The 25,968-nt window shown below is 42.2% G+C and overlaps 2 protein-coding genes across 2 annotated transcripts in view; both read right to left on the minus strand.

Moving 5' to 3' along the window:
- LOC127569494 (uncharacterized) overlaps positions 1-25,968 on the minus strand; it is a 534,065-nt gene that overhangs the window by 193,203 nt on the left and 314,894 nt on the right. The window lies entirely within an intron of this gene.
- Positions 1-25,968, minus strand: part of LOC127569672 (NXPE family member 3-like) — a 94,180-nt gene that overhangs the window by 31,267 nt on the left and 36,945 nt on the right. The gene's annotated exons all lie outside the window — the stretch shown is intronic.

A 25,968-nucleotide genomic window follows, 5' to 3' on the forward strand; every position in this document is an offset into this window, starting at 1 on the left:
AAAGGAATTATTTGTTAAAATATGGTGGTAAAGATCTTAAAATTGGGGATTGACAATTCATATCCAACCCAGATTAGAATTGTATTCCATTGGTAGTTATTCAGTTGCCTTAGCAATAGCTTGTGTCATAGTGGTCTTAGGACATACAGCGGTGGCAAGAGAATACAGTCAAAATGGTCTCTAGAAAGAGCAAAAGGGAAACCGAATGATGACAAACCAGTTCATCCAACTAGAAATTAAGGGGTTAAGAGTATGGAGGCATGGAAATAGTCAAGACCGTATACAAAAGGCACACATGCAGTTTGAAATTTTATCTGGGACAGGGGTCAAGATAAAAGACAAACATACTCACTTGCTAAGCTGCACACAAAGCATCTGAGGAGTAAGTGCCCGGTTGAACAAATCTTGTTGTCCTTTATTAGGCAGCGGGTGTGGATGTCAGTGATACAATGCATCGAAGGTAATTTGTTCACCCATATGGGGTGTGTAGCTGTATATTCTGTATAAAATTATGACTATTTATAACTCAGTGGAAAAACCTGTGAGCAGTTCGTTCCCACCCACACCCCACCCTGACATGCATGTGAATAAACTACTTGTATCTTGAGACTGGGGTGATAAATGTTGACTCTGTTATTTAACATTATGTTTAGTTCAACAGCTATGAGGAAAAATGGGAAACAGAACAGGTGAAATTTTTCTACTAAGAGCCAACATAAGCTTAAAGGAGTGCATGTTCTTCTCTTGTGCCGTAACAAATCCATGACTTCAAATTCAGGAATTACTCTTAGCAAAATTTATCCTTATTATTCAAATCCTGTAATTCCAATCCAATTCTGCACTACTCTGGAGAAAAATTAGCTTTCTAGAGCATTTCCAATGTAATTTGTGATGTATTACATTGGAAACACTCTAGAAAGCTAATTTTTCAATGTTAGCGCTCACTTGGAAGGCATCAACTATCATTTAAAAATGCTCTCATTTTCATTGACCCAGAACTTGCAGGATACAATTACTGCAAACAAGACGGGCTTTTACACAATATTCCCAGCAATGTGTGCGTACATTTATCAGCTGTGTGCAGTAGGACTTGTTTAAGGAGGATTTTTTCCCCCAAGCTCAATAATAGAAATATGGAAGAGACTATTTGTCTTGCCTCTAGTAGTTATTTAATTCATGTTCAGTTCCACACAGTGTTTTACCTGTATCCCTCATTCCCAAAGTCCTGCGCTATTCCACATACAAGTTTAAAGGGGAATTATTTTCCATCACTGGTCAGGTGGTGCATTCCAGAGGCCAACAAAAATTCTCCTCATCTCCACTAGATCTTCTACCAATAACTTTAAATGTATTAACTTGGACCATCATAGGTTACAATATTTCCTCTATAAACAGCTCTCATCATCTTGAAAAGCGGGGATAGGTCTTCCACTGAAATATGTTTGTTCAAGAGCAAACCTAATTTTTCCAAATTTTCTACATAGCTGAAATTCCTTTCCCATTGTAACTCCTTGATTAACTACATTTGTATCCTTTCCAAAGACTTCCTGTGTTCTCTTTGTGCTCTGCTTGTGGAAGTGACAATCCTTCCCCCCCCCCCCACCTACACACAGCATAATTCAGCCACTCATGTTGCAGATCACAATATTGCAATAATTTAACTACTTTGTTAGCACTTTCTCTGTTCTGCCTTTTGTCCCATAGGATATAGAACAGTACAGCACAGGAACAGGCCCTTTGGTCCACAATGTCTGTGCCGACCATGATGCCAATGCGTACTCAGAACCGTCCATTATTCTCTGCTTGTTCCCACTAACATCACTCTGGATTTTTTTTATTACAACTTTAAGAATTATAACATGTGACCAACTGTTCAATGTACATTGGTACAATGTTGCAGTGAAGAAACTGGTGGGGGTTGTCTACCTCAGTAAAGAAAGGCACTTTAAGAAATGCTGCTTTGCACACTATGCTCTTTTAAGGAAAAAAATTTGTTCATTTAAATAATCAGCTATCTTCCAGTATTTTAGAGAATCAGTGAAAGAAGATACTGAGACATTGTTTCATGAAACCTCCATGACACAACAAAATTTGGGCAAGGTATCCAATTTTGAATACGGAATGCTGGGCATTTCTCTAAAATTTGAGATAACGTCTGGATGATGTGTCAAGAGAGAATAATTTGTGTGTATCAATTGAAATATTACTCAATGAAAAAAAATAAAGATGCCCAAGGCTCTAGATTTCCAGACAACCAGCTGAAGGAGACAATAGGAGGGAAGATTTTATGTTCTACCAATAAACCAGACCAGATGAAAGCAAAAAGGTTTTAGTAAGTCATTGGACTCAAGGAGAAAGAATTATATCATATCAAAAAGCCATCAAATGTGACCCTGAAGAATGCATTAGAACATCAGAAGACTATGATGTCATGTTTGTGGATGTACAAGATGAGCCTAAAGCAGACTGGGTGATATTTTTTTTAAAATAGAGGTGATGATCCCAATAAAGCAGGATAGATAAGATGTGAATTTCATCATAGTATATCAGAAAGATGTCACACCTAAGTTGGGAAGTATAGGGGACAGTACACAGTGACGGGTTCATGAAGATTGCTCTGTTCAAGCAATCACTTCAGCTGCACAACTGAGTTGAATTTAGGATTTGTATAACCGGGTGATTGATGGTCTGTGTGGACTTGGTGGGCCAAAGGACCTCTTTCTATGCTGCATCTCTTTTTGACTTTATGCATGTCTCGATGCAAATGTCTTTCATGGAGCAGGGAAACTAGCAGACACATACTGTACCATCTAGTCCTAGATGAAAGGAAGCACCCAGTGATAAACCCTCCAAGCATCATCCAATGGCTCTCAAGTAGAAACTAAGTTAGAGATAGTGATAAAGCCAGAGATAGCAACCCTAGAAGACACCCTTGAGTCAAATTATCCTAGTTGGTGTGTGTTGAGAAATCAAATGGCAAGCTGAGATTTTTCCAGTGTCTAAGAACTCTTAATGGAACTCACCAACCTTCTTTCCAGGCTCAAATAGAAAAAACAAAAAATATCAATGTGCTGGATGTAAAAATGTGTGGAGAACAGCTCAGATTTAACCTGTTCTGTTCCAACAGATCATTTTGCAAATAGCATTGTAGAAGAATGTCATTTTGAATCAACCTTGTACCAGAGCAATTTCAATGAACACTTGACCCTACACTTGAACATCTCAGTGGGTTAAGACCATAACTTCCAACATTCTAAAGACAATGAGGTAGATGCTACAAAATGGAGGACCATAATATTTATTAAAAACAAGAGAGACCGGTTCGACCAACATTAGTAGTAGCGAAAATGCTGGCGTTTATTATAAAGAATGTGATAATTTGGAAAACTTAGGACACTTAGACAATATCAAATGAGGTTAGAGAAAGCCAACATGGATTTACGAAAGGCAAATCATATTAGATAAAAATCATGGTTACTCTAGGATATTGCTTGGAATGGAGGGCGGTAGTTATAAAGAGAGATTGGATAGGCTGGGTTTAATCTCACTGGAACATAGGAGGCTGAAGGATGACCTGAGAGATTTATAAAATTATGAGGGGTATAGATAGGATAGATTGTCTTTTTCCCATAAACTAGAAAACACAGGTTTAAGGTGAGAGGGGAGAAGTTTAAAGGAGATCTGAGGCGTAAATTTTTCACACAGAATGGTTATCTTGAATGAGCTGCCAGAGGAGATGGTAAATGCAGATACAATCACAACATTTACAATGTTTAAAAGGCATTTGGACAGGTACTTATCTAAGGCATAGAGGGATATGGGTCAAATGGAGGCAGGTAGGATTAGCGTAGATGGACATCACGGTCAGCATGGCCAAGGCGGGCCAGAAGGACTTGTTTCTCTGCTGTACAATTCTGATTCTATGAAAACGACTTTTTTTTTGCTGAGGTTGTAACTCAGAAAATAGCTAAGGGAGAACTAGTATTTGGATTTCTCAGAAAGCCTACAATAAACTCCTGCATAAGAATTTAGTATACAAAATTAAATCACCTGGGATTGGGAGCAATACAATTGCATAGATTGAAAATTGGTTGAGAAACCGAAAACAGAGAGTGGAGATAGATTACTTTCTTGGTGGTAGATGGTGACTTGTGGGGTACCAGAGGGCTCAGTGCTTTGTCCTCAACTATTCACAATCTATGTTAATGATTTGGATGAGGGGACCAAATATAATATTTCTAAGTTTGACAATGACATAAAACTGGGTGGGATTGTGAATTGTGAGCAAAATATACAGTGTCTTCAAGGTGCTTTAGACAAGTTGAATGAATGGCAAATACATGATGGATGCAGAACAACAGGGATAAATGACAAATTATCCACTTCTTTAGAAAAAAAAACAGAAAGGCAGGGTGTAACTTAAATGGCAATAGATGTTGGGAAATGAGTCCTGGAGCAAGGATGTCACGCTATATTTCTATAGGGCCTTGGTGAGACCACACCTGGAATATTGTGCGCAGTTTTGGTTTCCCTACCTAAGAAGAGATATACTTGCCATAGAGAAGGTGCAATGAAGGTTCCTTGGATCTATTCCAGATATAGCAGGACAGTAGTATGAGGAGAGATTGAGTCAATCCGACTGGTATTCACTTGAGTTTGGAAGAATGAGAGGGGATCTCATTGAAGTACACAAAATTCTGACAGGTTTTTACAATTTGGATGTAAATAGGACATTTCCCCTGGTTGTCGGGGTAGGGGTGGATTATAGAGTCGAGGACCATCGGTCACCATCTCAGGATATGGAGTAAGACATTAGAGTGAGAGATGAGAAATTTCTTCACTTGGAGGTATTGAAACTATGGAATTCTCTACGATGGGGAGGCCAAAATGCTGAGTGAAGGAGAAAGATTTCTAGACACAAAAGGCATGAAGGGGTATGGGGAGAGATCAGGAATGGGATATTGAGATAACAAAATTAGCCATGATCATATTGAATGGCAGAGCAGGCCTGAAGGGCCTCCTATTTCCATACACTTAATAATATATTGATGTTTGAGAATGGGAAAACAATGAAAGAGGCAGAGTTGGACTACGGCTGATAGTTGAGAGCCTCAATAAGTAGATGCAGGGAGCATTGAATGAGTGAAAATTGAAATTTGAAATGATGAAAGTCATATCTACAGATTCACTTCATAACCAGAGATGGTCTGAATTTAGATCCAGCAAAAGGCAAGGCATTGAACCTCTCAAAGCACTGAACATGATGGCTGTTGCAGGAGGAGAATGCTCGCTGGGTTAGTCAACTCTCTGAGCAAGTTCCTGCCCCACCCGAGTGAGATTTGTAACCACACAGACAGCTGACCATGGAGCTTCATGTTGTTTGGATGGTCAAGAGCAAGCAGTCAAATAAACTAAGGAGTCAGTCACAGCAGAGCTTGTGTTGCGATACTTTAAATGGTGAGGAGCTGACAATGGAGGCAGGTATGTGCATACAAATTAGAAACAGCAATAGGCCACACAGCTCCGTGAACTCCTTCCATCATTTGATAGTATTGTGGCTCATCTGATTATAACTGCATTCCCATCTATCCATGGTAAGCTTTTACCCCCTTTGCTATCTAGTATCAATCTCTGCTTTAAAAATATTTAGACACTGCTTCCACCACTCTTTGTGGATAAGAGTTCCAAACACTCACAACACTCAGAGAAAAAAAAATCACCTCATCTCCGTTTTAAGTGGGTGACCCTTTACTTTTAAACAGTAACCCATAGTTCTAGATTTCCCCACATGTGGAAATATCCACTCTACATCCATCCTGTTAGATACTTCTGGACCCAATATTTCATCCACATCCTCATTCTTCTAAAAGCTTAATGAACACAAAAAAATTTTTTAAAAATGCAGATGCTGGAAATATAAAATATACAGAAAATGCTGGAAATAATCAGCAGATCGGGCTGCATCTGTGGAAAGAGAAACAGAGCTAACATTTAAGGTTGAAGATCCTTTGCCAGAACTAGGATCCACTGGATACAAGCCTAGCATGTCTAAACTGTCCTCATATGACAACCTACCATCGTAAGTATTAGTACAGGTGACCCCTGTGTTACGGCCATTCAGGTTACAGAAATTACCCCTTACAGCTTTCACAAATCACTCACCAAAAATTTGAGGTATGGAATTTATGTGGAAGTGACTAAATAAACACAAAATTATTTTTTTCAAATTGTGATTCTTGATGTATGCACAGGTGACGTGGCTTTGAGATATGGAGAAATCGCAATACAGATAGGAACAGCCCCTTCCCTGTAACACAGGGGTCACCAACTGTATATATTAAACCTTCTCTGAACTGGTTTCAATGCATTTAAATCCTTCCTTTAATATGGAGAGCAATACTGCACAAAGTTCTACAAATGTGATTTCACCAATGCCTTAAATTATAACCTCAGTACTTCAGATTTCAATTCTCCCAGACAACATACAACACTTGCTGTATCTGAATACAAGCTGCTTTTGAATTATGCATTAGGATACACAAGTACCTCCGTGTCTCAGAGTTCTGCAGATCATCACTATTTATACCATTTGCTTATTTTGTTTTCATGCTGATAAAGGATAATTTCACCCTTTCACACCTTATACTTCACTTACAAGATCTTTGCCCACTCACTTATCTATACCCCTTTTCTTTATGTCCTCTTCACAACTTATTTTCCTACCTACCTTTGTGATCAGCAAATTTAGCAACCATGTCTTCAGTGCCTTCATCCAAATCAGTTATTAAAAACTGTAGAGGCACCAGCACTCTTAGTTGAAATAAAAGACTCATTTAAGAAAACTGTTTCCAGTGATTCACAATATGTTACTTCCCACACCATGAGCTTTTCGCAGAAACCTTTGATACCTTATCATATGATTTCTGGTAATCTAGGTAAAGAGTACACCTGCAGCACATATTACTTTAACAAACTCCAATAAATTGATCAAACACAATTTTCTTTACATAGCACTATACTGGCTTTGCTTCACTACCCTGGATTTCCCAAAGTGCCCTTCAGCAATAGCTTCATACTTTTTCCACCACGGCAGACGTTAAACTAATTGGCCTGTAGTTTCCGGATTTCTGACTTCCTTTTTGAACAATTGCTATTTTCCAATTTAATGGAACCTTTTTCATATCCAGTCATTTTGGAAATTTGAAAACAAACATCAAATATACAATTCTTTTAAGACCTAGGATGAAAACTGTCAGGACCTGAGGACTGGTCATAATGTGGCTCCAAGAATTTGCTTCATATCACTGCCCTGGTGATTATAATTTTCCCAGAGTTTCTCCCTCACTTTCAGTTCTCAATTTACAGCTATTTCTCAGGTGCTATCTGTGTACAGCGAAAACTGTTACAAAATAGCTGTTTCATTCAACTGCAATCTCTTTGCTCTTCATTTAAATTGCCCCGCCTTGCTTTCTTTAAGAACAATGCTCATTTTTGTATAGATACCTATAGAAACTCATATCTTTTTTTATGAAACCTATTTCTGGCAAGCTTTCTCATACTCTAATTTTCCTTCCTATTTTATCTTCTGGTCATTCATTGCTAACTTTCTGTAATTTTACCAATCTTCTGATCTCCCATCAGTATTTGAACAATTATATATTTTTTCTTCAATTTTGTTGCTATATTTTAACCTTTTTAGTTAACCACGGATGGCGGATGCTCCCAATAGAATGTTTCTTCCCTGTTGGAATGTACCTGTTCTCTATATTCTGTAAGTTACCTTAAATATCTGCCACTACATCGGAACTAACTGATGCCTTAACTGAAATTGTCAGTTCACTTTAATTAGCTTCTCTTTCACACCTTCACAATTCACCTGATTTGTTTAAAATACTAGTCAGGGACTCAATCTTCTTTCATAGAACATTGCAGTACAGTACAGGCCCTTTGGCACACAATGTTGTGCCGACATTTTATCCTGCTCTAAGATCTATATAACCCTTCCCTCCCACATAGCCCTCCATTTCTGTATCATTCATGTGTCTACCTAAGAGTCTCTTAAATGTCCCTAATGTATCTGCCCTCACAACCTTTGCTGGCAGTGTGTTCCATGTACCCACCACTCTCTGTGTAAAATACTTACCCCTGATATCCCCCTTATATCTTTCTCCAGTCACATGAAAATTGTGTCCCCTCACATTAGCCATTTTCACCCTGGGAAAAAGTCTCTGACTGTCCACTCAATCTATGCCTCTTATCATTTTGTACACCTCTATCAAGTCACCTCTCATCCTCCTCCTCTCCAAACAGAAAAGCACTAGCTCACTCACAAGACATGCTCTCCAATCCAGGCAACATCCTGGTAAATCTCCTCTACACGCTCTCCAAAGCTTCCATATCCTTCCGATAATGAGGCGACCAGAACTGAACACAATACTCCAAGTGTGGTCTAACCAGAGTTCTATAGAGCTGCAACATCACCTCGTGGCTCTCGAACTCAATACCCTGACTAATGAAGGCCAACGCACCATACGGCTTCTTAACAACCCTACCAACCTGTGCGGCAACCTTGAGGAATCTGTGGACATGGACCCCAAGATCGCTCTGTTCCACCACACTGCTAAGAGTCCTGCCGTTAATCTTGTATTCTGCCTTCGAATTCTATCTCCCGAAGTGTATCACTTCACACTTATCCGGATTGAACTCCATCTGCCACTTCTCAGCCCAGGTCTGCTTTCCATCAATATCCTGTTGTAATCTACAGGAACCTTCTACACTATCCACAACACCACCAAGCTTGGTATCATCAGAAAACTTACTAACCCACCCTACCGCATCCTCATCCAAGTCATTTATAAAAATCACAAAGAGCAGGGGTCCCAGAACAGATCCCTGTGGAACACCACTGGTCACGACCTCCAGGCAGAATACACTCCATCTACCACCATCCTCTGCCTTCAATGGGTGAGCCAATTCTGAAACCACACAGCCAAGTTTCCCTGGATCCCATGCCTCCTGACTTTCTGAATAAGCTTTCCACGAGGAACCTTATCAAATGCCTTACTAAAATCCATGTACTCCACATCCACTGCTCTACCTTCATCAATGTGCTTCGTCACATCCTCAAAGAATTCAATCAGGCTTGTGAAGCTCGACCTGCCCTTCACAAAGCCATGCTGACTGTCCCTAATCAGCCTATACTTCTCCAAATGCCCATAAATTGTGTCTCTAAGAATCTTCTCCAGTAATTTGCCCACTCGCTGGTCTGTAATTCCCAGGGTTATCTCTACTCCCTTTCTTAAACAAAGGAACAACATTTGCCACCCTCCAATCATCTGGCACTACTCCTGTGGCCTGTGAGGACGCAAAGATTGTCGCCAAAGGCACAGCAATCTTTTCCCTCGCTTGCCATAATAATCTTGGATATATCCCGTCTGGCGCCGGTGACTTATCTATCCTAATGTTTTTTCAAAAGTTCCAGCACATCCTCTTTCCTCACGTTGACATGCCGTAGCATATCAGCCTGTTGTGCACCATCCTCACAAACATTAAGGTCTCTCTCTCTCTCTGGTGAATACTGAAGCAAAGTATTCATGAAGGACCTCCCCTACCTCTTTCAACTTCAGGCATGTTTCCTCTTTTATCCCTGATCGTTCCTACCCTCACTCTAGTATTCCTCCTATTCTCCACATACGTGTAGAATGCCTTGGGGTTTTCCTTGATGCTACTCACCAAGGACCTCTCATGCCCTCTTCTTGCTCTCCTAAGTCCATTCTTAAGCTCCCTCCTGGCTACCTTGTAAGTCTCTAGAGCCCTGTCTGATCCATGCTTTCTAAACCTCAGGTAAGCTTCTTTCTTCCTCTTGACAAGATATTCTACATCTCTTGTCAACCACAGTTCCTTCACTCCACCATCCTTACTCTGCCTCAATGGGACAAACCTATCCAGAGCCCCATGCAAGTATTCCTTAAACAACCTCCACATTTCCACTGTACACTTCCCCAAGAACATCTGTTCCCAATTTATGCTCCCAATTTCCTGCCTAATAGCATCATAGTTCCCCCTCCCCCAGTTAAATACTTTCCCATATCATCTGCTCCTATCCCTCTCCAAGGCTATGGTAAAGGTCAAAGAGTTATGGTTACTATCTCCAAAATGCTCTCCCACCGAGAGATCTGAAATCTGATCAGGCCCATTGCCTAGTACCAGGTCCAGTATGGCCTCTCTTCTAGTCGGCCTGTCCACATACTGTGTCAGGAATTCTTCCTGGATGCACCTAACAAACTCCGACCCACTTATCCCCTTTACACTAAGGAGGTGCCAATCAATATTAGGGAAGCTGAAATACCTCTCCAAAATCTGCTTCCTGATCTGCTCCTCAGTATCTCTGCTGCTATTGCGGGGTCTGTAGAATACTCCCAATAGTGATCGCTCCCTTCCTGTTTCTGACTCAGTGGATGATCCCTCCAGGACATCCTCCTCTTCAGCAGCTGTGACTCTGTCCCTGATCAGCAAAGCCACTCCCCTTCCACCTCCGCCCCTGTCCCTTTTGAAACATCTAAACCTCAGAATATCCAGCAGCTATTTCTGCCCTTGTGACAGCCAAGTCTCTGTAACTGGCTACCACGTCATAGTTCCACATACTTACCCATGCTCTAAGTTCATCACCCTTGTTCCTGATACTTTTCACATCAAAGTAGACACCCTTCAGCCCATCCACTGACTGCAATTTTGGCCTTTCAAATGCCTATCCTTCCTCACAGTCTTTCTACACTCTGCATCTACTTGTACACTAAATGAACCAACCTCTGACCTATCACTCTGGTTCCCATCCCCCTGCCAAACTAGTTTAAACCCTCCCCAACAGTTCTAGCAAACCTGCCTGCAAAAATATTGGTCCCCCTCCAGTTCAGGTGTAATCCGTCCCTTTTGTATAGGTTGTACCTTCCCCAGAAAAGATCCCAATGATCCAACAAATCTGAAACCCTGCCCCCTGCACCAATTTCTCAGCTGTGCATTCATGCCAAATCATCCTATTCTTACCCTCACTGGCACATGGCACAGGCAGCAATCCAGAGATTACTACCCTTGAGGTTCTGCTTTTCAGCTTCCTACCTAACTCCCTTTATTCCCTCTTCAGGACCTCATCTCTTTTCCTACCCATGTCCTTGGTACCAATATGTACCATGACCTCTGGCTGTTCACCCTCCCCCTTCAGAATGCTGTGGACCTAATCTGACATGTCCCTGACCCTGGCACTGGGGAGGCAACATACCATCCTGGAGTCTCTTTCACGTCCACAGAATCTCCTGTCCGCCCCCTTACTATGAAATCCCCTATCACTACCACCCTCCTCTTCTCCCCCTTCCCTTCTATGCACTGCACGACCTGGCTCAGTGCCAGAGACCTGGTCACTGCGGCTTTCCTCTGGTAGGTTGTCCCTCCCAACAGTATCCAAAGCTGTATACCTGTTATTGAGGGGAATGGCCACAGGGGTACTCTGCAGTACCTGCCTATTCTCAGTCCTTCTCCTGACAGTCACCCAGCTACCTGCCTCCTGCAGCTTCGGAGTGACTGCCTCCCTGTCCCATGACCGGAGCGTAAAATTCAATCACATTATGATAACTACTACTTAGGGGTATATTCAGTATGTGGTCATTAATTAATTCTATCTCATTGCATAATACCAGGTCTGGATTAGCCTACTCTTTGATGGGTTTTGATTTCCCCCATGGTTATTGCTAGACTTCTCTGCCTTGCTCCCACAATTTCTTCTTCTATACTCTGTCCTGCCATGTTGTTCTGTCAGGAGGCTAGTACACCATTCCCACAAGTGACTTCATGCCTTTATTACTCCTCAGCTTCACCCATCCCTAATGGGCAGCAGAGTGATGCAAATTGTAGAGCTGCTGCCTCTTGGCACCAGCAACCCAGGTTCAGTCCTAACCTCTGCTGCTGTCTGTGTGGAGCTTAAATATGCTCCATAACCACAGTTGTCTAGATGCTTCGGTTGCCTTGCATACCCTAAAAATGTGTAGGTTCATAGGTAAATTGGTTGCTGTACATTGGCCCTAGTCTGTAGGTGAGTGGTGGAATCTAGGGGGAGTTGATGGGAATGTGGGGAAGATGAAATGGATTAGGATAGGATAGGTGTTAAGATGGCTGCTTGATAGTCTGTGTGGACTTGCTTGGATGAAAGGCCTATTTCCATGAAGTATCTCTCTAAACAACTTGGTTTGCTCAACATGGATTGCTCAACATAGTTGTCCCTTACTATTGCTCTAAGTCAATTATTAATAGAGCCACTCCTGCACTTTTGTTAACCTTGTCCTTTCTACATGTCACACACCCTTCAGTATTTAGATACCAAATGAATTCAATTTCCAGTACATCTCGAATGGTTATCAGATCACATTTATTTACTTTTACCTGCACTCTCAGCTCACCTGGTTTGTTTAAATGCTACAAGCATGCTGAGTAAGGTGGTTTATATTTTATGGCAGTTATTGTAACTCTAGCCTCACCTCCTAATTATCTTTTATCCCTTCCTGTCACAGAATGTTTATCATTTCCCCATATTCATGTCTTTCTCTTTTACCCTGTCCGTAGTCTGTGATTAATACAACTTTGCAACTGTGACTCCTTGCCTTGTCCATTTAGTTTAAACTTCTCTCTGTTTCCCTAATTTGTACGGCTTGCTAGAACACTGGTCCTTGGACAGTTCAGGTGTAGACCCTCCCAAAAGTACTGCTCCCAGTTTTCCATTACCGGTGCCAGCATCCCATAAGAACTGTACAAGGTTGAAGCCCCAGCCCTGGTCTGTGGCATTCCACATATTACATCTTGCCAACCATAAAAGAGCCATCTAATGCCAACTCTGTTTCCAGTGATCAGTTAATCTATCATTCACACCAATATGTTACCTCACACACCATGAGCTAATATTTTCTGCAATAACATAGAATATTACAGCAGAGTACTGGCCTTTCAGCCCATGATGTTGTGCCGACCTATATGAACACCTACTCCTTGATCAACTCCAATATAACATGCCTCATTTCCTGCTGCGGGAAGTCAGCCTTGAACAAAGCAATAGCACCCTGGCATGAGGGTTGTAACCATGAAGGTGTGTTGAGAGCAAAAGTGTTACCTGGATATTGTCAGCCATGTCGTCAATACTAATCGCTGTCCAGGGGCATTGTCAATAATAAGCTACCCAAGTTATTCCTTGCGCAATATTGTTTGATGAAGGAGATAATGGAGAAAAACAGCACAATATGATCTTGGAAGTGCAACACTGTCACCCAGCCACAACACTGGAAGATTGGAACAAAAAAAACGAACTGCTGGAGGAACTCAGGGGGGTCGAGCAGTATCTGTGGAGATAAGGAATCGTCGGTGTTTCAGGTCAAGACCCTGCATTGGGCCAGGAAGATTGGCCTTTGAATATCCCTTTAGAGCCCTCTGGGTCTCTGAGTGGGATTAAGAGAAGTTTAAACTACAAATCAGCCTCAGCATTGCTTCGAAGGACAAAAGCAAAGCAACCTTTGGTTGCCTTGAAACCTGGAGCAGTTTTCTCACCCCTCAAAATGAATATGCATGAAGGCATCCTCTGCGGAAAAAGCCCTACCTCATCCATGTTGAATACTTGTTTAGGAAAGAAGACACCTTCCTAGGTTATTTGTTTCCCTGCCAAAGCACCTACATTTGCTGCCTCCCCCACAGGATGAATATTAGGCAGGTTTACATGGTTTTAGAAATGTTCAAACTTACCTTACCTGGCCTTGAATATATCAATAGTTCCTGAAGATCCAGCGCCCCTCAAGTTCTTTTAGGTTTTCTTGTAATGGCCTCACTTTTACCTGGATCCTCATCAAACTCATAGGAACAGAAGAAATAGAAGTATCTGGCCCTTTAATCCTGCTCCACCATTGATGAACAGTGTAACCCAGAGCCATTTTCTAACACTATTCACATCTCTTGATTCTCTTAAAGCCTAGAAATTTATCAATCTCTGTCTTGAATGAATACAACATAGCCATTCAGGGTAGAGAATTCCAAACGTTCACCATCCTCTTTGTGAAGAAGTTTCTCCTCTTTCCAGTCCTAATTAGCCAGCTCTTATTCTCCATGGTCCTGCATTTTGCAAATTTTGATAAGATTGCTTCTCATTTTTCATTTCTAGAACATAGAACAGTACAGCACAGTACGGGCCCTTCAGCCCACGATGTTGTGCCGAACTATTCGAACACCTACTCCACGATCAATTTAACCCTTCCCTGCTGCACAGCCCATAACTCTCCATTTTTCCTACTTCCATGTGCCTATCTAAGAGCCCTTAAAATGTCCCTATTGTATCAGCCTCTACAACCACCCTGGCAGTGCGTTCCAGGCACCCACTACTCTCTGTGTAAAGAACCCACCTCTGACATCTCCCCTGAACATTCTTCCTCTGACCTTAAATGGATGTCTTCTGGTATTTGCTGTTACCGCCCTGGGGAAAAGGTACTGGCTGTCCACTCTATCTATGCCCCTCATAATCTTAAACACTTCTATCAAGTTGCCTCTCATCCTGCATCGCTCAGCCTTTCCTCAAAAGACATGTTCTCTAATCCAGGCAGTATCCTGGTAAATTTCCTCTGCACCCTCTCTAAAGCTTCCTCATCCTTCCTATAATGAGGTGACCAGAACTGAACACAATACTCTAAGTGCGGTCTAACCAGAGTTCTATAGAGCTGCAATATTGCCTCACGGCTCTTGAACTCAATTCCCCCAACTAATGAAGGCCAGCACACCATATACCTTCTTGACCACCCAATCAATTTGCCCAGCAACTTTGAGGGATCTATGGACTTGGACCTCAAGATCCCTCTGTTCCTCCAAACTACTAAGGGTCCTGTCATTAATCTTGTACTCTGCCTTCAAGTTGATTCTTCAAAAGTGTACAACTTCACACTTTTCTGGATTGAACTCCATCTGCCACTTCTCCGCCTAACTCTGCATCCTGTCTATATCCTGTTGTAATCTACGACAGCCTTCTACACTGTGTGCAAGCCAATTCCGAATCCATGCAGCCAAGATTCCATGAATATCAGGCCTCATGACTTTCTGGATGAGCCTACCATGAGGCACCTTGTCAACCACCTAGTAAACACTGAAGCAAAGTATTCATTCATGATCTCCCCTACCTCCTCCACCTCCAGACACGTTTGCCCCTTTATCCCTGAGAGGTCCTACCCTCAATCTAGTCATCCTCCTATACCTCAAGTATATGTAGTACGCCTTGGGGTTTCCTTAATTCTACTTGCTAAGGCCTACTCATGTCCCCTTCTAGCTCTCCTAAGTCCCTTCTTATGGTCCTTCCTGGCTACCTTATAATTCTCAAGGGCTGTGCCTGAATTTTGCTTCCTAAAGCTCAAGCATGCTTCCTTCTTCCTCTCGACTACATGTTTCCCCTCTCACGTCAACCATGTTTCCTTTACCCTACCACCCCTTCCCTGTCTCAGTGGGACAAACCTATCCAGAACTCTAAGCAAGTGTTCCCTAAACAGCCTCCATATTTCTTCTGTGCATTTCCCTGAGAACATCTTTTCCCAATGTACGCTCCCAAGATCCTGAAATAGCCCTCCCCCAATTAAAAACCTTCCCATATTGTCTGCTCCTTTCCTTGTCCATGGCTATGCTAAAGGTCAGGGAGTTGTGGTCACTATCTCCAAAATGCTCGCCCACCGAGAGGTCTGTCACCTGACCAGGTTCATTGCCTAGTACTAGATCCAGTATGGCTTCTCCTCTAGTCAGCCTGTCCACATACCGTGTCAGGAAGCCTTCCTGGATACACCTAACAAATTCTGCCCCATCTAAACCTTTTGCACTAATGAGGTGCCAATCAATATTAGGGAAGTTGAAGTCTCCCATAATAACAACCCTGTTATTTTTGCACCTTTCCAAAATCTGCCTGCTTATCTACTCGTCGGTGTCCTGGTGGCTATTTGGGGACCTATAGAAATACTCCCAACAGAGTGATCACTCCCTTCCTGTTTCTAACTTCCACCCACACTGATTCAGTAAGATAAGATATTAGTCACATGTACATCGAAATGCACAGTGAAATACATCTTTTGTGCTGGGGGCAGCCCGCAAGTGTCGCCACGTTTCCGGCGCCAACATAGCATGCCCACAACTTCCTAACCCGTACGCCTTTGGAATGAGAGGGGAAACCGGAGCACCTGGAGGAAACCCACGCAGACAAGGGGAAAATGTACAAACTCCTTACAGACAGTGGCCAGAATTGAACCAGGTCACTGGCGCTTTAATAGCGTTATGCTAACTACTACACTACCGTGCCTGCCTGGACGATCCTTCCACAATTCGGCAGCTGTGATACTATTGCTGATGAGCAATGCCACACCCTTTCTTTTATCTCCTTCCGTGTTACAGACGAGGTTACTATTGGTGAATATCCCTTTAAGATAGAGTAGTGTGTGCGTGTGTGTGTGGCACGCTTACATCAACAGAAGATAAGGATGTAATGACGTTTTTGGAGCAGGCAGTCGGAGTCAGGGGAGAGGAGAGAGAGAGAGAGACCAACCTGCTAGTCTCTATCGATGGATGAAAAACAGTAACTGTGTTTGTCACTACAATCCACGTATGGATTTTTGGAATAATCCGGTGGAGTCCACTTTGTCGTTAACCTGTAGAAGGAAACAGGTATTTGTGTGGACGGCCACGTCTCGGATGCCTTTCAGTGTGGCAGATACTTTGGAACAAAGCAGTGGAGTCCACTTTGTCATTAACCTGTAGTGGGAAACAGGTATTTGTGTGGACGGCCACGATTCGAGTGCCTTTCGGGGTGGCAGATACTTCAGAACAAAGCGGTGGAGTAGTCACTGCTGAGGTGTCGTATGGGTTCCATTGTGGAACATTTGGATTTCATAATGTCTCTATTATCTCTCTATGTTTTGTCTTCAGTCAACGGTGGTTGTTGAAGAAGCCTTTGCTCACGTTTCACCTTACGGCTTGCTGAACTGAACTTTGAGAACTATTCCTGGACTTGGACTTTGGGAATTTGCCACACACACACTTCGAGTTCAGTTTTTGGGGTTAATGTTTACGATCTAACATTTTTACTTCTAACATTCGAACATTTTTACTTTTATTTTTCTTATTATCATAAGTAGTTATTAATAAAATAGTTTTAACACTTATACATGACTCAGTGTATTTCTTTTGTTGCTGGTATGTGACACCTGTCCCTTTTGAAACATCTAAACCCTGGAACATCATGCAGCCAATCCTGCCCTTGTAAGAGCCAAGTCTCTGTAATGGCCACAATAAACTTTGATGTGTCACCTCATCAAATGTCTTCTGGATATCTAAGTACAGAGTATATCTGCAGCACATATTACTTCCTTTAATAATGCCAATAAATTGATCAAACACAATTTCCTTTTCACAATGCCACGTTGACTTTGCTTCACCACTCTGAATTTCCCAAAAATAATTTTGTAATTGATAGGTAACAATAAGTTCATAAGTATAATCAAAAGGGCCCTTGTCAAGTGCCTTACTAAAATCAATATTGATAACATCCACTTTTTTAAAAAAAATATCTTTCAAAACTCATACTGTTTTCCTATTTCTGGCTACCTCTATCTTATGCTCTAAATACATCTTGACAGACTTGGCCTTCTTCAACCTGCAATATGCCTGTCTAAATGCCATTTAAAAGCCACTGTTGTATTTACTTCCACCACCACCCCTGGAAAAATGAACATCCAAATCATTCACCCTCTTCCAGGTACCTACCACTCTGTGTTATAAACTTACCCTGCACATCTCCTTCAAACTTTCCTCCTCTCACCTTAATGCTATGTCCTCTAGTACTTGACACTTCTACCCTGGGAAAGACTCTGACTATCTACCCAATCTATACCTCTCATAATTTTATAAACCTCTCAGCCTTTCAACTCGAAACTCTCCTTATAGTTAACACTCTTTAATCCAGACAACGACCTGGTGAAGCTCTTCCCCACCCTCTCAAAAGCCTTCACATCCTTCCTGTAATGTGGTGACCAGAACTGTACACAATACTCCAAATGTGGCCCAACCAAAGTTTTATACAGCTCATCATGACTTCCCGACTTTTATACTCAACACCCTGACCAATGAAGCCAAGTATGGTGTATGCCTTGTTTATGATTGTATCTACTTGTGTTGCTACTTTCAGGGAGCCATGGACTTGCAACCCAAGGTTCCTCTGTATATCAATGCTCCTCAGGGTCCTGCCATTTACTGTCTACTTTCCTCTTACAATTGACCTCCCAAAGTGCAACATCTCACACTTGTCACAACTCTGTCAATTTTTAATTTATCTCACATTGACAGCAAAGGACAGAAAATTGGTGGAACTAACTTATGGACCCTTTCAATAATTATAGTGTTGGACAGAGTATAACTTAGCAAATCAGAGGAGTATGTGATACGGTCCATGTAATAATAAAGGGAAATGTCAACCTTTGAATGGATTTGTAAAATTAATTTGAAGGATAAGCTTATAAAATACATTCAGTACATTTTTCAAGAAATATATACAAAATGTCAAAGTAACAGATGAATTTAGATCTAATATTATCTATTAGGATAGGATTATTTAGTAATGGTGATGTTTTTGTGATTGGATGCTTATTACTAGTGGTGTTCTATAGGGATCAGTGCTGGGACCCTTGCTGTTTGTAATGTATGTGAATGCTTTGGATGTTCATCCCTTTGGTCCGATTCCACTTGACTTTATGCACCCAGACTGGAGTTATACTGGAGAATTCCCGTGAAATATCAGTTCATTTAAAAGATGTTGAAGGAGCGTCATGTTTGGTAATGGAGGGCTGGCTTGGGAAGCTGTTTTCAGAGTGATGGCTCGAATTGATCTTAAATCCTGTCCTATTTGTCTGAATTACATCTGGTATTCAAGGGATTGGTTGTCGGAGGCAGCTTGAAGAGCCGTAGGGCCTCGGGTGAAGGTTAGTGGCTGCTGATGAATTGGTCGTGAGTCTATTGGGGGGCTGGAGCCTTGGCTATTAAAGGAGGCTGGGGCCTTAACATTGGAGTTGGGGTGACAGTCTGTGGGCAGCAAAGCAGTTTCCACTCTTGGGGTGTTAGGGTTTAGGTTACTGGTGTTCTGGGACATCGGGGCTTGGACTATTAGGGTGCTGGGTCCTGGGGGCTTAAGCATTTAGGGTTAGAGTACACCAGTAGGATTAAGATGTTAAGTATCAGCTTTGATATTTATTGGAACAGCAAGTGTTCACCTGGAGCTACAGCTAGCCCCGCTGTTAAATTACACCTACTCTCACAGCACTCTTTACCTTTTCAGATCCACAACAATTACAACTGTCCTCGATGGCCCAAGGTCCTGATAAACTTCCATTATTTCTTCTTTTATACTTTGTCATTTTATGTGACTACTGTCAGGCCAGCATACCACTCCCATAAATGACATCCTACCTTAATTAGTTCTCATCTCCACTCAATTAACAGAACAACTGCATCTTTTCTTAACTTTCTGTGCTTCCTACATGCCAGACACCCTTCAGTATTCAGGTCCCAATCTATGTTGACCAACAAGTCTAACATCTATGGCAGGTAAGTTACTTGAGAGGAATATGAGTGATAAGATATACGTGCACCTGGAAAGACAGGGGCATCACTTTGTGTGTGGGAGATCATGTCTTACGAACTTGATTGAGTTTTTTTTGATGTGACCAAGAAAATCAATGAGGGCAAGGCAATAGACGTGGTTTATATGGACTTCAGGATTGATGGTAGAAAGCAGAGTGTGATGCTGTAAGGTTGTTTTCTGGACTGGAGGCCCATGATTAGTGGTGTGTCTCAGGGGTCAGTGCTGGGCCCATTGATGTTTGTCATCTATATGACCAATTTGGATAGGAATGTACAGGGGCATGGTTAGTAAGTTCACAGATAACACTAAAATAGGTGGTATAGTGGACAATAAAGAAGGTTATCAAAAATTACTGAGGGAAGTTGATCAGCTGAGTAAGTGGGCCAAGGAATGGCAAATGGAGTTTAATTCTGATAAGTGCGAGGTGTTGTACTTTGGAAAGTCAAATGCAGGTAGGACTTTCACAGTGAATGGCAGGTCCCGGGGCAGCATTGTAGAACAGAAGAACCTTGGAGTACAAGTACATGGTTCCCTGAAAGTGAAGGCATAGGAAGACAGGGTGGTGAAGGCGGCTTTTGACACACTGGCTTTCATAACTCAGCATTGAGTATAAAAGCTGGGGGCTCATTTTGGGGTTGTGTCGGACTCTGGTGAGGCTGCACTTGGATTATTGTGTTCAGTTTTGGTCGCCCTGCTATAGGAAAGATGTTATTAAACTGGAAAGAGTGCAGAAGAGATTTACAAAGATGTTGCCTGGACTTGAGGGGCTGAGTTATAGAGAGAGGTTGGAGAGGCTAGGACTTTATTCCTTGGAGTGAAGGCGACTGAAAAATGATCTTATAAAATCATGAGAGGCATAGAATAGAGTGAATGCACTCAATCTTTTTCCCAGGGTTGGGGAATCAAGAACTATAGGACATAGGTTTAAGGCGAGAGGGGAAGATTTAATAGGAACTTGAAGGGCAACATTTGTTTTTCATTTTACACAAAGGGTGGTATCTATATGGAATGAGCTGCCAGAGGAAGTGGTTGAGGCAGGTACAAAAACAATTTGGACAGATACATGGATTCAAAAAGGTTTACAAAATTATGGGCCAATACTAGCAAATGGGACTAGCTTGGATGGGGCATCTTGGTTGGCATGGACCAGTTGGGCTGAAAGGCCTGTTTCCGTGCTGTATGACTATAACACAGCCACATCTCAAGTGGCTATTGGACCACACTTATTTCTATTTACACTTTCAGTTCATCTGTTTTGTTTCAAATGCTACATGCATGCTGATAGAGGTTTTAGTTTTATCATTTTTTTATTGCAACCTCTGGCTTTATCCAATGATTACGTTTTAGATTTATACTCTCTATTCCTTTCTATCATAGTCTGTTTATTGATTCCCTGCATTCATACCTCTTTATATTTTCAACCCTGTCTCTAATATTTGATTACCACAACTTTGCATCTATGACTCCTCAATTCCTCTATTTAGTTTAACCTTCTATCTACTTCCCCGATTGTGTGGTTGTCCAGGGACCTAAACAGTCCTTTCAGGTGAAGCACGATTCACTGGGAACACCAGTCCCAGGACAGTTCAGGTATAGACCCTCCTAAGGGTACTGCTCCCATTTTACCCATTACTGGTGCAGTCTCATATGAGGCAAAACTTACTTCTACCACACCAGTCTTCATTTCTATAATCTCTCAGAATGGGGTTTTAATAATGTCTTGGAGCAAAGACCTTGTAAGAGGGTCAGCTGATAGAACACAAAGGTACAGTTCTGACAGTCAAATTGAGAAGGAGCCACTTGCTATTATCCGTGGACTGAAGAAGTTTCACAAATAAAGATGTGAGGGAACTATATACATGCACAGTGATTACTTGGTGGTCACGATCATTCTATGTCCTTCTACAGAGCAAAGAAGTTGCAAATAATGCATATGGAGATGCAGGCATACATCTTACAAATTCAGTGCCATCCAGGCAAAGACATGCACATTTAGCCAAGCTCGTCCCAAAGAGTACTGAACTTAAGACTATCAACATGGCAAGACCTACTCCAATTTTTCAGCTTTGATGTAGGGAATTGAAAAGGCTGCCAGACAGGAGATGATGCATGCCTGAAGTGAGTGAGTGATTCAGTGTGAAGTTGAAGCTGTTCTCAGACCATGCTTCCATGTGAGAGATGAACAGAGAACTCAAGATAAACTGATCTTCAGAAGTAAAAAGGGTAATCAATGCCAAGCCTCATGTTTGGGATTAATTGGTTCCCTCTAGAAAGTGAGAGAAAGTTTTGATTCCCCTGGCATGAACAAGGAAATCAAGGAATATCTACAGAAATGTGAGACTTGCAATCTCTAATTGGACAATTATTTTGGATGTGATATTTCTCTCATTTCCTTTATTACGTATATTTGTACCACTTCAAGAATCATAACAGTTGAGTGTTTGGTCTACGTGTAGCTGCAATGTTTCAGTGTTGACATCGGTGGAGACTTTCTATCTCTGCAAAGAATCCACTGTAAGAAATGCTGCTTTGTACAATGTCAATAATTTCATAAATATCATGCCTTTGCTTATTATTATTTATCCAAAATCTTAAATACTGATCGAGGGAAGATACTGAGCGTAGAGGGCAGCATGGTAGCATAGAGGGTGACACGGTAGTGTAGCAGTTAGCACAACGCTATTACAGCGCCAGCGATCAGGATTCGATTCCCGTCGCTGTCTGTAAGGAGTTTGTATGTTCTCCCGTCTGCATGGGTTTCCTCCGGGTGCTCCGGTTTCCTCCCACATTGCAAAGACGTACAGGTAGGTTAATTTGGGTTTAAAATGGGCAGTGCGGATTCGTTGGGCCGGAAGGGCCTGTTACCATGCTGTAAATAAAATTTAAAAATTTAAAATTTAATCATTCTCCTTCAAAACAAAAATACAAAACAGAATACAAGACAAGACAGAACTCAGTCCCTCAAGTCCTGATAACATCTTTGTAAGTCTTTTCTGCACTCTTTCCAGTTTAATAATATCTTTCCTATGGAAGGGTGACCAACAGAACAGAATAACAGGTACTCAAAACAAATAAACAGGGAGTTCCACTGAAATTTGGGACTTTATTACTGTCCCATTGGAAGAATTAGAAATGAATCATTGCTTCACCTGAAGGGACTATTTTGGTCCCAGGACAGTGGGAGATGAGAACATAGAAGGGCAAGTGTTGCATCTCCTGGCACTGCACAGGAAAGTGCCAATGAGAAGGGGATCAAATATTGGTGGAGATGGAAGTGTGATCAGTGATCATGAAAAGCAGTGGGGTGGAGGATGACAATAATAGGAACTCTGTCCTTGCTCTGGGTGGAAGGAGAAGAGATGAGAGCAAAATGAAGGAAATGGAACAGATGTAGTCGACAGTCAAATATGGTGGAAGGGAAGCCAGGAAAAAGGAAACATCTCAGACCCACTGATATGGCAACTGAGCTTATCATAAGATAAGTGGAGTCAGTCAGAAAGACAGGATCATAAATTAGAGCACTTAATTACAGAGTGAATGGGGAAAATGGCTGTCAGAGAAATGAAGACAAAGTCCCAGCTGTCAGGCAGATAGAGACAACTTCCAGTGATAAAACAATGATCAAATACTACAAAGAAAAGTTGAATTAGTGTGAAACTGTAAAAATCTACATGCAACTATTGTTGCACAAATACTATAAATTGGTGGAAGTTTTTTTTGAGTCAGTGGAGTATCTTTGAGCTCTCACTCGAAGTTCTCCCCCACACCCCACAGTATACATGGTAATAGGAGCAATACACAAGAAGTGCTGGAGGAACTCAGCAGGACAGGCCTGACCTGCTGAGTTCCTCCAGCACTTTTTGTGTGTTGCTCCAGATTCCAGCATCTGCAGAATTTCTTGTGTCTCCGACATGCTAAAAAGGCCTGAAAAATTTTCTTCGTGTGCTGTCCCGATCTGAGCCGCAATTGAGAGGGCAACTGGGCTCCACGTGAAAGCCAGATTCAGGGTGCAGGCCAAATACACAAATCCCTCCAACAACTGGCGCTGGGAGCAGGGTCCCTCATAGGATCACCATCGACAATGTGGCCCCTAATCAGGTAGGTATGTTTAATTTTACCATTCATAGCTAGAGGAGTAAATTCCATATTGTCAGGCGATGGTAAGTTGCGGTATGGAGGGAAAGGAAGGTGTGGTGATTTTACTTGGCAAGTTTAGTGTGAAAGGCAGTTAGATGTCATGGTACTAATGTGGAGAAATAAGATGCAAGGGCAGCTTGTGCAGGGGAGAAACCTCAAGGTGGTATAAAATAATATAACCTATTGAATATGGCATGTGATATACTAACAGTGGCTACCGGTAAGTACTGATATCAAATGGAGACCCAAGGGATCTATATCACAAGCAATAGGAGATCATAATAAAAAACTAATTAAAAAGATGGAGGAAGGATGCTATCCAGCAGCATCCCTCACTGAACAAAAGGCTTGGTGGAAGGGACAAAAGGCAAGTATGAAAAAGGAGTAATTGTGCTCGTAGCCATGATGAGGAACCAACAAGAAAATGGCAAAAATAGCAGCAATAAAGCTTGCACAGGATGAGGAATGTGATAAGCTACGTGGGAGAACAGTGGCGGCTGTGTCACCCATTGCCCCACCACCAGACGGGGACGAAATTGACTGGGCAAGTTTAGAGGAGAAAACCTAGACATCCGGATATGATGAGGATTATAAGTCACCTCCACCCTATGACACCATCGAGGACATCTACAAGAGGCGATGTCTCAGGAAGGCGATATCCATCATTAAGGACCCCCACCATCCAGGCCACACCCTCTTCTCAATGCTGCCATCAGGCAGGAGGCACAGCAGCCTGAAAAACACACACCTCAAGGTTCCACAACTGCCATCAGGTTTTTGAACCGACCTGAAAAACTCTAATTCTACCTTGAACTATATTTCCCTCAACTTGCACCAATGCTATTGACTGGCAAACAGTCGAGGGAGAAAATAAGGGGGGTGGGTGGTGGAGAACGAACTCAGGCATTTGCAAAAATTAAGCAAGCCCTGAGCTCCTCCATGGCTCTGGGACTCCCAGGTTTGATGAAACCCTTTCACTTGTACTGTGATAATGAGAGAGGTTATTATATAGCAGGAGTAATACAGAAGGTATGGAGGTAGAATGTGTGACACAAGAGACTGCAGATGCTGGAATCCGGAGCAACAAACAATCTGCTGGAGGAACTCAGCAGGTCAGGGGTGGGGCAGCATCTGTGGGAGGAAAGGGATTGTCGACGTTGAGTCGAAACCCTGCATCAGAACTGAGAGTGGAGAGGTGAGATAGCCAGCATAGGGAGCAGAAGGGGAGTGGTGAGAAAAGATTCCAAGGAGATTGGTGGACAGAGGAGGGGTGCAAGGTGACAGGCAGGTAGTGGAGGTGAGCAGGGATGGAGTTGGAAGACTGTGGCAGTTAAATGATAGATGGAGGCAGACAGAGAAGTGAAAAAGAAAAACCAACAGATGGAGCAAGGTGGGGGGGGGGGGGGGGGGGGGGGGGAGTGTGTGAAGATAGGAGACATCTGGCAGCTGTCTGCCTCCATCTAGCATTCAATAGTATTATAGACAGATTGAGTAATATTTCTCGGGAAGAACATATGGAACACAGGATATGTGCTGTCCATTCTAACTGGCTGTTCTGCATTTATCCAACCACCAAGTCCCCATTTGAAACAGTGGAGTCAGGTTATGCAACCTGACTGCCACCTATGATCGTTGACTATAGACAGTCAAGTGGACCTAGTATGCAAGGACAGTCAGGGACCATATAGTGTAGGGGTTGTTCTCAACGTCCCACACCAGCAGCAAATTAAGACTTTTGTTGTATAACCAAGTACACAAGTATAAACAGGAAGCTTGGATAATGGTGCACAATGATCCAAACCATACTATAATAATTGACAAACAGCCAAAAGGCATAAGGTCAGACAGATCTCATCAAGGAAGGAAATCACTGGGCCTGCCCAGAAAGGATGATAAATGCAATAGAATCTAGTTGTGGATTTACACATAATAACTAAGTTTGCAATTAAGTTAAGATCTTTATTAGTCACGTACATCGAAACACAGTGAAGTACATTTTTTTTGCATAGAGTATTCTGGGGGCAGCCTGCAAGTGTTGCCACGCTTCCAGCGCCAACATAGTATGCCTACAACTTCCTAACCTGTACGTCTTTGGAATGTGGGAGGAAACCTGAGCACCTGGAGGAAACCCACGCAGACACGGGGAGAACGTACAA

This window comes from Pristis pectinata, chromosome 4, assembly GCF_009764475.1.
Source record: "Pristis pectinata isolate sPriPec2 chromosome 4, sPriPec2.1.pri, whole genome shotgun sequence".
In the NCBI taxonomy this organism is placed as follows: domain Eukaryota; kingdom Metazoa; phylum Chordata; class Chondrichthyes; order Rhinopristiformes; family Pristidae; genus Pristis; species Pristis pectinata.